Source organism: Canis lupus, chromosome X (assembly GCF_011100685.1).
Source record: "Canis lupus familiaris isolate Mischka breed German Shepherd chromosome X, alternate assembly UU_Cfam_GSD_1.0, whole genome shotgun sequence".
NCBI lineage: Eukaryota > Metazoa > Chordata > Mammalia > Carnivora > Canidae > Canis > Canis lupus.
The window spans coordinates 65,402,194-65,418,147 of record NC_049260.1 but is presented as its reverse complement, the minus strand read 5'-3'; the positions used below and the strand labels follow the sequence as shown (position 1 = coordinate 65,418,147).

The 15,954-nt window shown below is 38.0% G+C and overlaps 1 protein-coding gene and 1 pseudogene across 6 annotated transcripts in view; both read left to right on the top strand.

The window, feature by feature from the left end:
* The window catches only part of HDX (highly divergent homeobox), a 280,805-nt gene that overhangs the window by 195,241 nt on the left and 69,610 nt on the right, over positions 1-15,954 (top strand). The gene's annotated exons all lie outside the window — the stretch shown is intronic.
* Positions 9,997-10,945, top strand: LOC100685091 (annotated as a pseudogene).

The window sequence follows — 15,954 nt, the reverse complement described above, 5'->3', positions numbered from 1 at the left end:
TGAAAAGTTGCTGGGTTTTCCATGAAAGAGATTTACTGACTAATCTTAGAACATGTGCTGGAAAGACAAGTGTATCTAAATTTCTACAAGAATGAACATACAAGCTGACACATATTTCTTTCCTTCCACCAGTGTAAATGGCCAGAGGCTTACAAGAGCCATTTCTAATACTCTCCATCTTCCTTGCCAGAGCCAAGTGCTTCAACCTGGAAAACCCCTGTGGACCAGCCACACCCAATATACCTGCCACACAATTTCCAAAGCTGTTTTTTTCTTTATTTTTTTAAATTTGTTTTTATTGAGGTTTGATCTCCCACCTTATAGTATAACACCCAGTGCTCATCCCATCAAGTGCCCTCTTCAGTGCCCATCACCCAGTTACCCCAACCCCCAGCCCACCTCGCTTTCCACAACCCTTTGTTCATTTCCCAGAGTTAGGAGTCTCTCATGGTTTGTCTCACTCTCGATTTTTTTCCCACTCAGTTCTCATGCATTCCCTTATAATCCCATTCACTATTTCTTCTATTCCCCGTATGACTGAAACCATATGATGATTGTCTTTTGATTGACTTACACCACTCAGTATAATACCCTTCAGTTCTATCCACGTTGAAACAAGTGGTGCATATTCATCCTTTCTGATTACTAATATTCCATTGTGTGTGTGTGTATATATATATATATATATATATATATATATATATATATATATGCCATATATGCCACATCTTCTTTATCCATTCATCTGTTGAAGTACATCTTAGCTCCTTCCACAGTTTGGCTATTATAGACATTGCTGCTATAAACATTGGGGTACAGGTGTCCTGGCATTTCACTACATCTATATCTTTGGGGTAAATACCAAGTAGTGCAGCTGCTGGGTCATAGGGTAGCTCCATTTTTAACTCCTTGAGGACCCTCCACACTGTTTTCCAGAGTGCCTGTACCAGTTTGCATTCCCATCAAAAGTGCAAGAGAGTTTCCCACTTCTCAAAATCCTTTCCAACATTTGTTGTTTCCTGTCTTGTTAAATTTCACCATTCTCATTGGTGTCAGGTGGTGTCTCATTGTGGTTTTGATTTGTATTTCCCTGATGGCCAGTGATGCGGAGCATTTTATCATGTGCTTGTTGGCCATGTCTATGTCTTCTTTGGTGAAATTTCTGTTAATGTCTTCTGCCCATTTCATGATTGGATTTTTGGTTTCTTGCAAGTTGAGTTTAATAACTCCTTTATAGATCTTGATTACTAGCCCTTTATCTGATGTCATTTGCAAATATCTTCTCCCAATCTGTAGGTTGTCTTTGAGTTTTCTTGACTGTTTCTTTTGCTGTGCAGAATATTTTTACCCTGAAAAAGTCCCAATAGTTCATTTTTGCTTTTGTTTCCTTTGCCTTTCTAGATGTATCTTGCAAGAAGTTGCTGTGGTCAAGTTCAAAAAGAGTATTGCCTGTGTTCTCCTCTAGGATTTTAATGGATTCTTGTTTCATATTTAGATCTTTCATCCATTTTGAGTTTATCATTGTATGATGTAAGAGAAGGGTCCAGGTCAATTCTTCTGCACATGGCTGTCTAATTTTCCCAACACGATTAATTGAATAGGGTGTCTTTTTCCAGGGGATATTAGTTGACCATAGAGTCGAGGGCCCATTTCTGGGTTCTCTATTCTGTTCCATTGATCTGTGTCTCTGCTTTTGTGCCACCACCATCCTGTCTAGATGATCACAGCTTTGTAATACAGCTTGAAATTTTGCATTGTGATGCCCCTGGCATTGGTTTTCTTTTTCAATATTGCCCTTGTATTCGGGGTCTTTTCTGATTCCATATAAATCTTAAGATTATTGGTTCCAACTCATTGAAAAAAGTCCATGGTATTTTGATAGGGATTGTATTGAACGTGTAAATTGCCCTGGGTAACATTGACATTTTCACAATATTAATTCTTCCAATCCATGAGCATGGAATGTTTTTCCAACACTTTGTGCCTTCCTCAATTTCATTCAGAAGTGTTCTGTAGTTTTTAGGGTATAGATCCTTTATCTTTTTGGTTAGGTTTATTCCTAGGTATTTTATGCTTTGGGGTGAAATTGTGAATGGGATTGATTCTTAATTTCTCTTTCTTCAGTCTCATTTTTAGTGTATAGAAATTCCACTGATATCTGTGCATTGATTTTGTATCCTGCTGCATTGCTGAATTGCTGTATGAGTTCTAGCAATCTTTGGGTGGAGTCTTTGGGTTTTCTACGTACAGTGTCATGTCATCTGTGAAGAGGGAGAGTTTGACTTCTTCTTTGCCAATTTGAATGCCTTTTATTTCCCTTTGTTGTCTGATTGCCAGGACTAGGACTTCTAGTACCATGTTGAATAACAGTTGTGAGAGTGAACATCTCTCTCGTGTTCTTGATCTTAGGGGAGAGGCTCACAGCTTTTCCCCATTGAGAATGATATTCTCTGTGGGATTTTCATATATGGCATTTAAGATATTGAGGAACGTTCCCTCTATCCCTACACTCTGAAGAGTTTTGATCAGGAATGGATGCTGTGTTTTGTCAAATTCTTTTTCTGCAACTATTGAGAGGATCATATCTTTTTTTTTTCTCCTGTTGATGTGATCTATCAGTTTGTTTTAACAGTGTTGAACCTCCTTTGCATCCAGGGGATAAATCCCACCTTGTCATGGTGAATAATCTTCTTAATATACTGTTGTATCCTATTGGGTGGTACCTTATTGAGAATTTTTGCATCTGATTTCATCAAGGCTTTTCGTCTATAATTCTCCTTTCTGGTGGGGTCTTTGTCTGGTTTAGGAATCAAGGCAATGCTGGCTTTCATAAAACGGTTTCAAAGTAGTCCATCCCTTTCTATTCTTTGGAACAGCTTTAGTAGAACAGATATTATCTCTTCTTTAAACGTTTGAGAGAATTCCCCTGGGAAGCTATCTGGCCCTGGACTTTTGTGTCTTGGGAGGTTTTTGATGACTGCTTCAATTTCCTCGCTGGTTACTGGCCTGTTCAGATTTTCTATTTCTTCCTGTTCCAGTTTAGGTAATTTGTGGCTTTCCAGAAATGCATTCATTTCTTCCAGATTGCCTAATCCATTGGCATATAGCTGCTCATAGTAAGTTTTTTTTTTAATTTATTTTTTATTGGTGTTCAATTTACTAACATACAGAATAACACCCAGTGCCCGTCACCCATTCACTCCCACCCCCCGCCCTCCTCCCCTTCTACCACCCCTAGTTCGTTTCCCAGAGTTAGGAGTCTTTATGTTCTGTCTCCCTTTCTGATATTTCCCACGACACCTGCACCCCGATGTTTATAGCAGCAATGGCCACGATAGCCAAACTCTGGAAGGAGCCTCGGTGTCCAACGAAAGATGAATGGATAAAGAAGATGTGGTTTATGTATACAATGGAATAATAAGTTTTTAAAACTGTATTTCCTTGGTATTGATTGTGGTATCTCCTCTTTCATTCATGATTTTATTAATTTGAGTCCTTTCTCTTTTCTTTTTAATAAGGCTGGCTAATGGTTTATCTATCTTCTTAATTCTTTCAAAGAACCAGCTCCTGATTTTGTTGATCTGTTGTACAGTATTTCTAGTCTCCATTTCATTGAGTTCTGCTCGAATCTTTATCATCTCTCTTCTTATGCTTAGTATAGGTTTTACTTTATGTCCTCTATCCAATTCCTCCTTTTGGTGAGATTAGCTTGTGTATTTGAGTTTTTTTTCCAATATATTGAGATAGGCTTGTGTTGCAATGCATCTCCCTCTTTGGATTGCTTTTGCTATATCCCAAAGACTTTGATTGGTTATATTTTCATTTTCTTTAGTTTCCATGAATCTTTTCCATTTTTCTCTAATTTCCTATTTGGCTCATTCATATTTTAGTAGCATGCTCTTTAACCTCCATGTATTTGAGTCTCTTCCCAATTTCTTCCTGTGTTTGAGTTCTTTTTTTTTTTAATTTATTTTTTATTGGTGTTCAATTTACTAACATACAGAATAACCCCCAGTGCCCGTCACCCATTCACTCCCACCCCCCGCCCTCCTCCCCTTCTACCACCCCTAGTTCATTTCCCAGAGTTAGCAGTCTTTACGTTCTGTCTCCTTTCTGATATTTCCCACACATTTCTTCTCCCTTCCCTTATATTCCCTTTCACTATTATTTATATTCCCCAAATGAATGAGAACATATAATGTTTGTCCTTCTCTGACTGACTTACTTCACTCAGCATAATACCCTCCAGTTCCATCCACGTTGAAGCAAATGGTGGGTATTTGTCATTTCTAATAGCTGAGTAATATTCCATTGTATACATAAACCACATCTTCTTTATCCATTCATCTTCCGTTGGACACCGAGGCTCCTTCCACAGTTTGGCTATCGTGGCCATTGCTGCTATAAACATCAGGGTGCAGGTGTCCCGGTGTTTCATTGCATTTGTATCTTTGGGGTAAATCCCCAACAGTGCAATTGTTGGGTCGTAGGGCAGGTATATTTTTAACTGTTTGAAGAACCTCCACACAGTTTTCCAGAGTGGCTGCACCAGTTCACATTCCCACCAACAGTGTAAGAGGGTTCCCTTTTCTCCGCATCCCCTCCAAAATTTGTTGTTTCCTGCCTTGTTAATTTGCCCCATTCTCACCGGTGTGAGGTGGTATCTCATTGTGGTTTTGATTTGTATTTCCCTGATGGCAAGTGATGCAGAGCATTTTCTCATATGCATGTTGGCCATGTCTATGTCTTCCTCTGTGAGATTTCTGTTCATGTCTTTTGCCCATTTCATGATTGGATTGTTTGTTTCTTTGGTGTTGAGTTTAAGAAGTTCTTTATAGATCTTGGAAACTAGCCCTTTATCTGATATGTCATTTGCAAATATCTTCTCCCATTCTGTAAGTTGTCTTTGAGTTTTGTTGACTGTATCCTTTGCTTTGCAAAAGCTTCTTATCTTGATGAAGTCCCAATAGTTCATTTTTGCTTTTGTTTCTTTTGCCTTCGTGGATGTATCTTGCAAGAAGTTACTATGGCCGAGTTCAAAAAGGGTGTTGCCTGTGTTCTTCTCTAGGATTTTGATGGAATCTTGTCTCACATTTAGATCTTTCAACCATTTTGAGTTTATCTTTGTGTATGGTGAAAGAGAGTGGTCTAGTTTCATTCTTCTGCATGTGGATGTCCAATTTTCCCAGCACCATTTATTGAAGAGACTGTCTTTCTTCCAATGGATAGTCTTTCCTCCTTTATCGAATATTAGTTGCCCATAAAGTTCAGGGTCCACTTCTGGATTCTCTATTCTGTTCCATTGATCTATGTGTCTGTTTTTGTGCCAGTACCACACTGTCTTGATGACCACAGCTTTGTAGTACAACCTGAAATCTGGCATATTGATGCCCCCAGATATGGTTTTCTTTTTTAAAATTCCCCTGGCTATTCGGGGTCTTTTCTGATTCCACACAAATCTTAAAATAATTTGTTCTAACTCTCTGAAGAAAGTCCCTGTGTTTGAGTTCTATTTTCAAAGCATTGTGGTCTGAAAATATGCAGGGGACAATCCCAATCTTTTGGTATCAGTTAAGACCTGAGTTGTGACCCAGTATGTGGTCTATTCTGGAGAAAGTTCCATGTGCACTTGAGAAGAATGTTATTCAGTGGCGTTTCGATGCAAAGTTCTGTACATATCTGTGAAATCCATCTGGTCCAGTGTATCACTTAAAGCCCTTCTTTCTTTGGTCATGTTGTGCTTAGGATATTTGTCATTTGCAGAAAGTCCTGTGTTGAAGTCTCCTGCAGCTTTTTAATTTTGGACTGATTAGATCTCAATTCTGCAGTAATGATGTTTCTAGAGTCCTTTATGTTTTTTTCCAGAGCCACCAGTAGCATTATAATTATTCTTCTGAATTGACTTTCCGACATTGTATTGAAATCCAAATTCTATAACCCTGTGGCAGAGTGCTCTTTCTGGTTCTTTCTTCTGTGGTGAATTCTTCCCTCTAGTCATTTAGTTCAGTGCCGAGTGTCTTTATGAGTGGGCTGTGTCAAAAATATCAACCACAACCTAATTAAAATACACCCTTTATGATTCTTTTTTTTTTTTAATTTTTTTTTAAGTTTTTATTTATTTATGATAGTCACAGAGGGAGAAAGAGAGAGAGGCAGAGACACAGGCAGAGGGAGAAGCAGGCTCCATGCACCGGAAGCCCGATGTGGGATTCGATCCCAGGTCTCCAGGATCGCGCCCTGGGCCAAAGGCAGGCGCCAAACCGCTGCGCCACCCAGGGATCCCCCACCCTTTATGATTCTGAAGAGGTCAGAGACTAGAAAATAAAAGAAAAACAGAACAAAATAAAACAAATGACCACTAATGTGAAAAACAAATTTTAAAACAAAATGGTAAAAATAAAAGGCCAAAAAACCACAAAGAAGCAGAAAAAAGAAAAAAATTAAAAACAGTAAAGAAAGGAGGGAAAAGAGTAAAAAAAGCAGTCTGGGGATAGTTGTGGTGAAGAAGTGGTAGTGGAGAGAGAATGTAGTCTACCTGAGGGGTCCTCGAGGGTGATCCTCTTGGTTCTGAGTGAATTTTGTTCTGTATGTTAGAAAATTCTCAATCCCAAATTTGTTTAAAACAGCAATACTTGTAGAAAACCCCAACATTGACCACCAAAACATAAACAAGATAAAAGTAGGGGTCAGAATGGGAAGAAAGAGGGGATATAATCTCACAGAATGAACCAGTATGGTATTCCACTTGGTTCTGGATGTATGTTGGTCATGTTTTAGAAGGTATTAACTCCCACCATTGTAAAACAAAATGAGGCAGAAAACAAACAAACAAAAAACACAAAACAAAAACTCATATCTCATATATCTACCAAAATTACATTGAATACATTGAAGGGAATCCATAAGTGAAAAATATACCTAAGACATGTATTTTTAGAAATATGAAAGTCAAAAAAGAAAAAACTTAAAATTGAAGAGCTGGTATAATGTAGTTAAGGTGGGAAAGGAGAAAAAATATTGGAAATTTTTAGTGTGATATAAAGATGAGTATAATGGAAAATGGAAGAAAAAAGAAGAAAAAAAGGGGATCCTTTAATTCTATATAGTACTTTCCCTCAATTTTCCCTAGGTCCTGGAATTTTTCAGTGCTGCTTGGTCAATAAAGTTGCTCTTCCCTTGTTCTTCCAGCTGGTCTTCTGGGGCAGGGTTCTGCTGATTTTCAGGTGTGTGTGCCTGGGCAGAGGTGCCCTGCCCCTTGCCAAGTTTCCAGCTCCATGTGAGCTGTTTATTCTGTGAGGCCTTTGTTCACTCTAGGCCCTGCCTCTCCCAGGAACAAGGTGAAACAAAGAGGAAAAACAATAATGGCAGTAGCCAGATTTCCAGCTCCAGATTCAAGCTCCCTGCAAGTAACTAACCACAATCTCCCAGTTTGCACTGGCCTAGATGCTCCAGGTCCGCACAGCTACACTGATCTGCACAGTTTGTGGGGCGCCCAGTAGCAGGAGAGTTCTTGCTATCCTGTGCCCTCCCCACTTCTGCCTATCACAGGGGGAACACATGATCCCGGGCTTTGTCTGCTTGGGTGCCCTGGGATCCAGGGCCAGTGCCACTGGATCTGCACTCCCAGGGACTGCCTCTTCTGAAGACAATGGGGCTCAGTCACCTCTGTCCATTGCTTGGCTATAGAGTTAATGCAGCTCCAGAGCCACTCTCTTAACCACTGGCTTCTCCTAAATGCCTTGAAGGGCTGTGGCGCTTTACCGATATTGGACCATGGTTTGCCGTGAGCTTTCCCCTGGGTGCCCCTCCTCTTATAGTGACTCCAGGAATCTTGAGGCTTCACTGACCCAATTTCCCTGCTAAGCACTTTTCTGGTGTGGATTTTTAAGGTTCCTGCTTCTCCATGGCTGGGCTTTCCTATCCTGGAGGCTTTTGCCACTCTGCTTTAGCCTTGCTACTCACGGTTCCTCTCCCCCACTTAATTCTTTTTAATTAAGTAATTTATTTATTTTTACCTTCCTACCTCATTAGAAGTGAAAACTTTTCTCTTGGAAGCATTCCAACTGTTCTCTTTATTTTTTAATTTTTTAAATATTTTTATTTATTCATGAGAGAGAGAGAGAGAGGCAGAGACACAGGCAGAGGGAGAAGCTGGCTCCACACCAGGAGCCCGATGTGGGACTCGATCCCAGGTCTCCACGATCATGCCCTGGGCCAAAGGCAGGTGCCAAACTGCTGAGCCACCCAGGGATCCCCAGCTATTCTCTTTAAATCTCAGGTCGAATTTGTAGGTGTTCAGGATGCTTTGAGAGTTATCTAGGTAAGTTTATGTGACCAAGTGAATTGAGGACCCCTACTTTTCCACCATTTTGCCCCCAGCCCTCCAAAGCTGTTTCTGCCCTACTACACCTGGTATGCAGCTTAGGCCTGGACTAGCACCACTCCAAGGGGACTCCAGTCCTGGAGAGGGGTCTCAAACCCACACACTGGGCATCCACAGTTCCTTCAGCCTGGCTTCTTAACTGCATGTACAGTGACTGAGCCCTGCACTTTTGTGCAGTTTTGGCAGAGAGGCTAATAGCACACTGCTGGGATGTGTAATGGTCTCACCCACCAACCAGTCCTATCTGGTCTCAGCCAGAACTCTCAAAAGTGTGCTCACAGAGGGCAAAGTGAGCCATTGTAGCTATCTGGGCTGAAGGCAATGATGGCTCAGCCGCAACAGAAGGTTACATGCAGCCCACACAGGGCACACCTGTGAGGCACCTGATCCTGATGATATGGGGACACTGCACTATAGGGTACCACAGGAGCTCTTATACACAAGGCCACCAGTTTCAAGATCAGGAGATGTAGCTGACCTATCTAATACATAGAAACAAACACAGAGAGTTAGACGAAATGAAGAGACAGAGGAATATGTTCCAAATGAAAGAACAAGACAAAATCACAGTAAAAGAATGAAATGAAACAAAGGTAAGTCATATGCCTGATAAAAAGTTCAAAGTAATGGTCATAAAGATACTCACAGGACTTTAGCAAAGAATGGGTAAACTCAGTGAGAGCTTCCACAAAGACATAGATAATATAAATAATAATGAATCAGGGCTGAAGAATTCAGTAAGTGATATGAAAAATACACTAGAAAAGAATCAACATCTGATTAGAGAATGCAGAAAAATGGGTCAGTGATCTGGAAGACAGGATAATGGAAAGTAACCAATCTGAACATCAAAAAGCAAAAAGAATAATAAAAGAGAATAGGTTAAGAAAACAATGTAACATCATCAAGCATAAAAACATTCACATTATAGAAATCCCAGAATGAGGAGAGAGAGAGAGAGGGGCAAAAAATATTTGAGAAAATGGCTGGAAGCTTCCCTAACCTGGGGCAGGAAACAGATCTAGGTGCAAGAATTAAAAGAAGCCGTTAACAAGATGAACCCAACAAGGTCCACAAGACACATAATAATTAAAAAAGCTAAATATAACAATAAAGAGAGAATTTAAAAACAACAAAAGAAAGTAGTTACAAATAAGGGAAACTCCATAAGGTTATCAGCTATTTTTTTTTTTAGCAGTAACATTGCAAGCCAGAAGGGATTGGCATGATATCTTCAAAGTGATAAAAGTAAAAAACCTACAATTAAGAATACCCAGCAAGGTTATCATTCAGAATTGAAGAGGACAGAAAAAGCTTCCTAGGCAAAAGAAGTTAGAGGAATTCATCACCACTAAACCAACTTTATAAGTAATGATAATTAGAAGTAAAGAAAATTAAGAAAGGAAACAATTTCACATATGACAACAGAATGAAAGATTATTTATTTATAAGGCCAGTATGGAGGTTAAAACACAAAAGTAGTAAAATAAAGTGTGCCAAAAATTTGGTTAAGGGTTACACAAAATAAGAAGATGTAAGATATGACATCATATACATAATACGTGAGGGAGGGAGTAACAAGTTAGGGCTTTTAGAACGCGTTCAAACTTAAGCAACCATCAACTTATTATAGCCTACTATACACACAACATGCATAATATATGAATGCAGTGGTAACCACAAGTTAAAAAAAATCACAATAAACAAAAAAATAAAGAGAAGGGAAGTTAAGCAAACACTAAAGAAAGCTATCAAAACGCAAGGGAAGCTTTGCCACATCTATTGCGAGAATGAAGACCATTCTCAGCAATCAGACTGTCGACATTCCAGAAAATGTTGACATCACCATGAAGGTACACACTGTGATTGTGAAGGACCCCAGAGGAACGCTGCGAAGGGACTTCAATCACATCAATGTAGAACTCAGTCTTCTCGGAAAGAAAAAGAAGAGGCTCCGAGTTGACGCATGGTGGGGAAATAGAAAATAACTGGCTACTGTTCTCACGATCTGTAGTCACATACTGAACATGATCAAGGGCATTACACTGGGCTTCCTTTACAAGATGAGGTCGGTGAGGGATCCCTGGGTGGCTCAGTGGTTTAGCGCCTGCCTTTGGCCCGGGGCGTGATTCTGGAGTCCCAGGATCAAGTCCCGCGTTGGGCTCCCTGCATGGAGCCTGCTTCTCTCTCTACCTGTGTCTCTGCCTCTGTCTGTCTGTCTATCATGAATAAATAAATAAAATTAAAAAAAAAAACAAGATGAGGTCGGGGTATGCTCACTTCCCCATCAGTGTTATTCAGAAGAATGGTTCTCTTGTTGAAATCCGAAATTTCCTAGGTGAAAAATACATTCGCAGCATTTGAATGAGGCGAGGTATTGCTTGTTCTGTATCTCAAGCCCAAAAAGATGAGTTAATTCTTGAAGGAAATGACATTGAACTTGTTTCGAACTCAGCTGCTTTGATTCAGCAAGCGACAACTGTTAAGAACAAGGATATCAGAAAATTTTTTGATGGTATCTATATTTCTGAAAAACGAACAGTTCAGCAGGCTGATGAATAAGCTCTCAGTTGTCCAGCAACAGAAACAGCAAGTGGCCAGATGATTTTTCAGACTTATTTGTGATACCTTAATAATGCAATAAAAACTATACTGATTTGGGAAAAAAACAAAACAAAACAAAACAACAAAACACAAGAGAAGTAAAGGAGGGAAGAAAGGAGCAGACAAGAACTACCAGAACAACAAGAAAACAATTTTAAAATGGCAATAAATATGTAACCATTAATAATTACTTTAAATGTAAATGGACCAGGGACACCTGGGTGGCTCAGTGGTTGAGTGCCTGCCTTTGGCTCAGGTCCTGATCCTGGAATCTGGGATCGAGTCCGCATCAGGCCCCCTGCAAGGAGCCTGCTCCTCCCTCTGCCTGTGTCTCTCATGAATAATATAAAAAAGCAAGACCCATCTATATATTGCCTGCATGACACTTACTTCACACCTAAAAACACATGTAGATTGAAAGTGAAGGGATGGAAGAATATTATAAAAGCAGAGGAACACACCCTCTTCAAGTGCACATGGCACATTCTCCAGGATAGATCATAAAACAAGGCCATAAAACAAGCCTCGATAAATTTGAAAAGTTTAAAATAACACTAAGAAAAAAAATTAACCACAATGGTATGAAACTAGAAATCAATTACAGGGGTAAAAATCTCTCAAAAACACAAGCACACAGAGCTAAATAACATGCTACTGAACAACCAATGGGTCGATGAAGAAATGAAAGGTAATTAAAAAATACATGGACACAAACGAAAATGAAAACACAATAATCCAAAATCTTTAGTATGTAGCAAAAGTTGTTGTAAGAGTGAAGTTTATGTAGCAATACAGCTCTAACTCAAGAAACAAGAAAAAAATAAACAACAAAAACTTACCCCTAAAGGAACTACAAAAAGAACAAAGTCCAAAGCTAGTAGAAAGAAGGAATTAATAAATACTATGGCAGGAATAAATAAAATAGAGACTAAAAAGTAATAGAGAAGATCAATGAGTCCAAGAGTTGGTTCTTTGAAAAGATAAAATTGATAATCCTCTATCCAGACTCAACAAGAAAAAAGAGAAATGACTCAAATAAATAAAATGAAGGAGAAATAGCAACCAACTCCACAGAAATATGAAGAATTATATAAAAATATTATGAAAAATTATATGCCAACAAATCTGACAACCTAGAGAAATGAATGAATTTCTAGAAACATACAGTCTTCCAAATTGTCCATGGATATATGAATGGGTAAAGAAATAATATGTGTTTGTGTGTATGTGGTGTATGTGTATTACTTTAACTTAAAAAAGAGTGAGATTTTGCCATTTGCAACCACACAGATGGACCTAGAGGGTATCATGCTAACTGAAATAAATCCAGCAGAGAAAAATGAATACCATATGATTTCACATATAACATGGAATTTAGGAAACAAAACAGATGAACAAACAGAATAAACAGACACTTAAATACAGAGCACAAAGTGGTAGTTGCCAGAGGGGAGGTGGTTCCTATGGGAATTTTTGAATGAACAAAATAGATGAAGGGAATTAAGAGGTACAAACTTCCAGTTATATAATAAATAAGATGCAGAGTACAAAAGTACAACATAGGGAATATATTCAATAATATTGTTATGTTATTAACATTATATGGTGACAGATTGGGACTACACTTATTGTTATGAGCATTGAGAAACTTGTCAAATCAATATTTTGTATACCTGAAACCAATATAACATTGTATGTCAATTTTACCTCAATTATAACAGTTTTGTAGAAAAGAGTAATATCATATATGTGTAAATATTTATATCTGTATCTGTATCTATATCTATATCTACACACATACATTTCCACACATATAGAATTGCTGAGTCATAAGGGAAATAAGTAAAAAATGTTCAACTTTATTGGAATTCCCAATTTTACACATCAGCATCAGTGAATGGGAGTTCTAGTATTCTCCCTGAGTAGTACTGTCTGATTTTTGCATGTTAGCCTTTCTGTTTCATGTGAAATATTATTGTATTATGGTTTTAATTTTCATTTCCCTGGTAATTAATACATCTAAATATTTTATTATGATATTGGCCTTTTGTATAATCTTTGTGAAGTAACTTTTAAAGTATTTTGCCTAATTTTCTAAAGTTTTAATGTCTTTTCCTTATTGATTTGTTGGAGATTAGTTGAATTGAAATCTATTTTCTCCCAGAAAAAAAGGAAATATAAATTATGGGTAAATAAAACCTCATATAACAATTCTCATTGCTGATTTCAGGATGTTGATTTAAAACAGCTGATCAGTTTTGAAATTCAGTCTTTTTTCAGAGAATAGTTTTGTTCCCTTTTTGCATACATATGCTAGTATTCCTTGTTTGGGGATCAAAATCACTTCACTGATTTCTTAAGTATATTCATCATAAGCTTCTTGAAACTACATATTTTTCTTCATCTATGTGTTACCTGGTCTAGTTTCCAGCATATAGGTATCTAGTATCTAATTCCTGCATCAGCGAATAATTTAGTTTACTTATCCTTAAAAAAAACTTTTAATTGTAGTATGCAAGTACTCACTTCTATAAAATCAATTAAAATTAGAAACTGGATCACTATAACTTTTCTCCCACATTGAATTATTTTTTTTTTTCCCACATTGAATTAAATAGTCCCTCATTATTCTTGGAATTCATTGAAACAAAATGAAAGAATGGTTTCTTATATGTGTTCAATTAGTAGTAATAATCATTACTATAGTAATATTATTACTATGCAATACTCAGTTTGTGCATAGTGGGTTTTCTGAATGATATATATTGCTAGAAATACACATGCTGAGTTTTGACTAATCCAAAATACTTATGAGGCAAGTTGGTGAGCTCGACCCCTCAAACATTGTATAAATATTGAGTAAAAGAAATATTTGCATGAGAAAATAGAGATCTGTAAACCAAAAGATGATTTGTGATTTCTGCAAATGTGAGTTAATATTTTGAAATGTTTTCTAATGGACTGTGAGTGCTGTTCATTAAGACTATACATTCAAAGGAGACATTACAATTCCTGCATTTGAAAAGACTTCTGGGTCCATACTTTACTAATAGTATTGCTCTGACAGTAAATACTAAAAAAATAAGTTTAGAATTAGTCAAATATAATATGGCAGAAGCGTGTTGAATTTTATTATAATGCTTTACTAAATGAGATTGCTGTAGGGAGCTTTTGTATAAGGAATTTGGCTTAAATAATCATTTGTATTGATATTAAATTAATATTAAATTGATAGCTTGATATTAGCTTGATATTAAATTGTCTGAAAAGGAAGCAGTTTTATTAGGCAAAAGAAGCTCTAAACTGAGCTGATGAAATAATTGGTGCAGTTCATAGAGTGAATGCAATTAATATAACTGTATCCTTACAATTGAAACAATAAGAATGACCATAGAATTAACTAATTTCAATGTTTTTTATGGAGCTCTTTGAACATATACTGATAAAGGTCCTGCTATGCTCTTTGAGACCAGTTCTCCAGCTACAGAGAATACTTATAGCTTATTTTTAACATTTTTAAGGTGTTTTTTTTTTTGGCAAGAGGGCTAGCTAACAATTTATTTATTTTTTAATAAATTAATTTTTTATTGGTTTTCAGTTTACCAACATACAGAATAACACCCAGTGCTCATCCCGTCAAGTGTCCCCCTCAGTGCCCGTCACCCATTCACCCCCACCCCCCGCCCTCCTCCCCTCCCACCACCCCTAGTTCGCTTCCCAGAGTCAGGAGTCTTCATGATCTGTCTCTCTGATATTTCCCACACATTTCTTCTCCCTTCCCCTATATTCCCTTTCACTATTATTTATAATCCCCAAATGAATGAGAACATACACTGTCCTTCTCCGATTGACTTACTTCACTCAGCATAATACCCTCCAGTTCCATCCACTTTGAAGCAAATGGTGGGTATTTGTCATTTCTAATGGCTGAGTAGTATTCCATTGTATACATAAACCACACCTTCTTTATCCATTCATATTTAGATGGACACCAAGGTTCCTTCCACAGTTCGGCTATTGTGGACATTGCTGCTATAAACATCGGGGTGCAGGTGTCCCGGCGTTTCATTGCATCTGAATCGTAGGGGTAAATCCCCAACAGTGCAATTGCTGGGTCGTAGGGCAGGTCTATTTTTAACTCTTTGAGGAACCTCCACACAGTTTTCCAGAGTGGCTGCACCAGTTCACATTCCCACCAACAGTGTAAGAGGGTTCCCTTTTCTCCACATCCTCGCCAACATTTGTGGTTTCCTGCCTTCTTAATTTTCCCCATTCTCACTGGAGTGAGGTGGTATCTCATTGTGGTTTTGATTTGTATTTCCCTGATGGCAAGTGATGCAAAGCATTTTCTCATGTGCATGTTGGCCATGTCTATGTCTTCCTCTGTGAGATTTCTCTTCATGTCTTTTGCCCATTTCATGATTGGATTGTTTGTTTCTTTGGTGTTGACTTTAATAAGTTCTTTATATATTTTGGAAACTACCCTTTATCTGATATGTCATTTGCAAATATCTTCTCCGATTCTGTAGGTTGTCTTTTAGTTTTGTTGAATGTATCCTTTGCTTTGCAAAAGCTTCTAATCTTGATGAAGTCCCAATAGTTCATTTTTGCTTTTGTTTCTCTTGATTCGTGGATGTATCTTGCAAGAAGTTACTGTGGCCGAGTTCAAAAAGAGTGTTGCCTGTGTTCTCCTCTAGGATTTTGATGGAATCTTGTCCCACATTTAGATCTTTCATCCATTTTGAGTTTATCTTTGTGTATGGTGAAACAGAGTGGTCTAGTTTCATTCTTCTGCATGTGGATGTCCAATTTTCCCAGCACCATTTATTGCAGAGACTGTCTTTCTTCCAATGGATAGTCTTTCCTCATTTATCGAATATTAGTTGACCATAAAGTTCAGGGTCCACTTTTGGGTTCTCTATTCTGTTCCATTGATCTATGTGTCTGATTTTGTGCCAGTACCACAC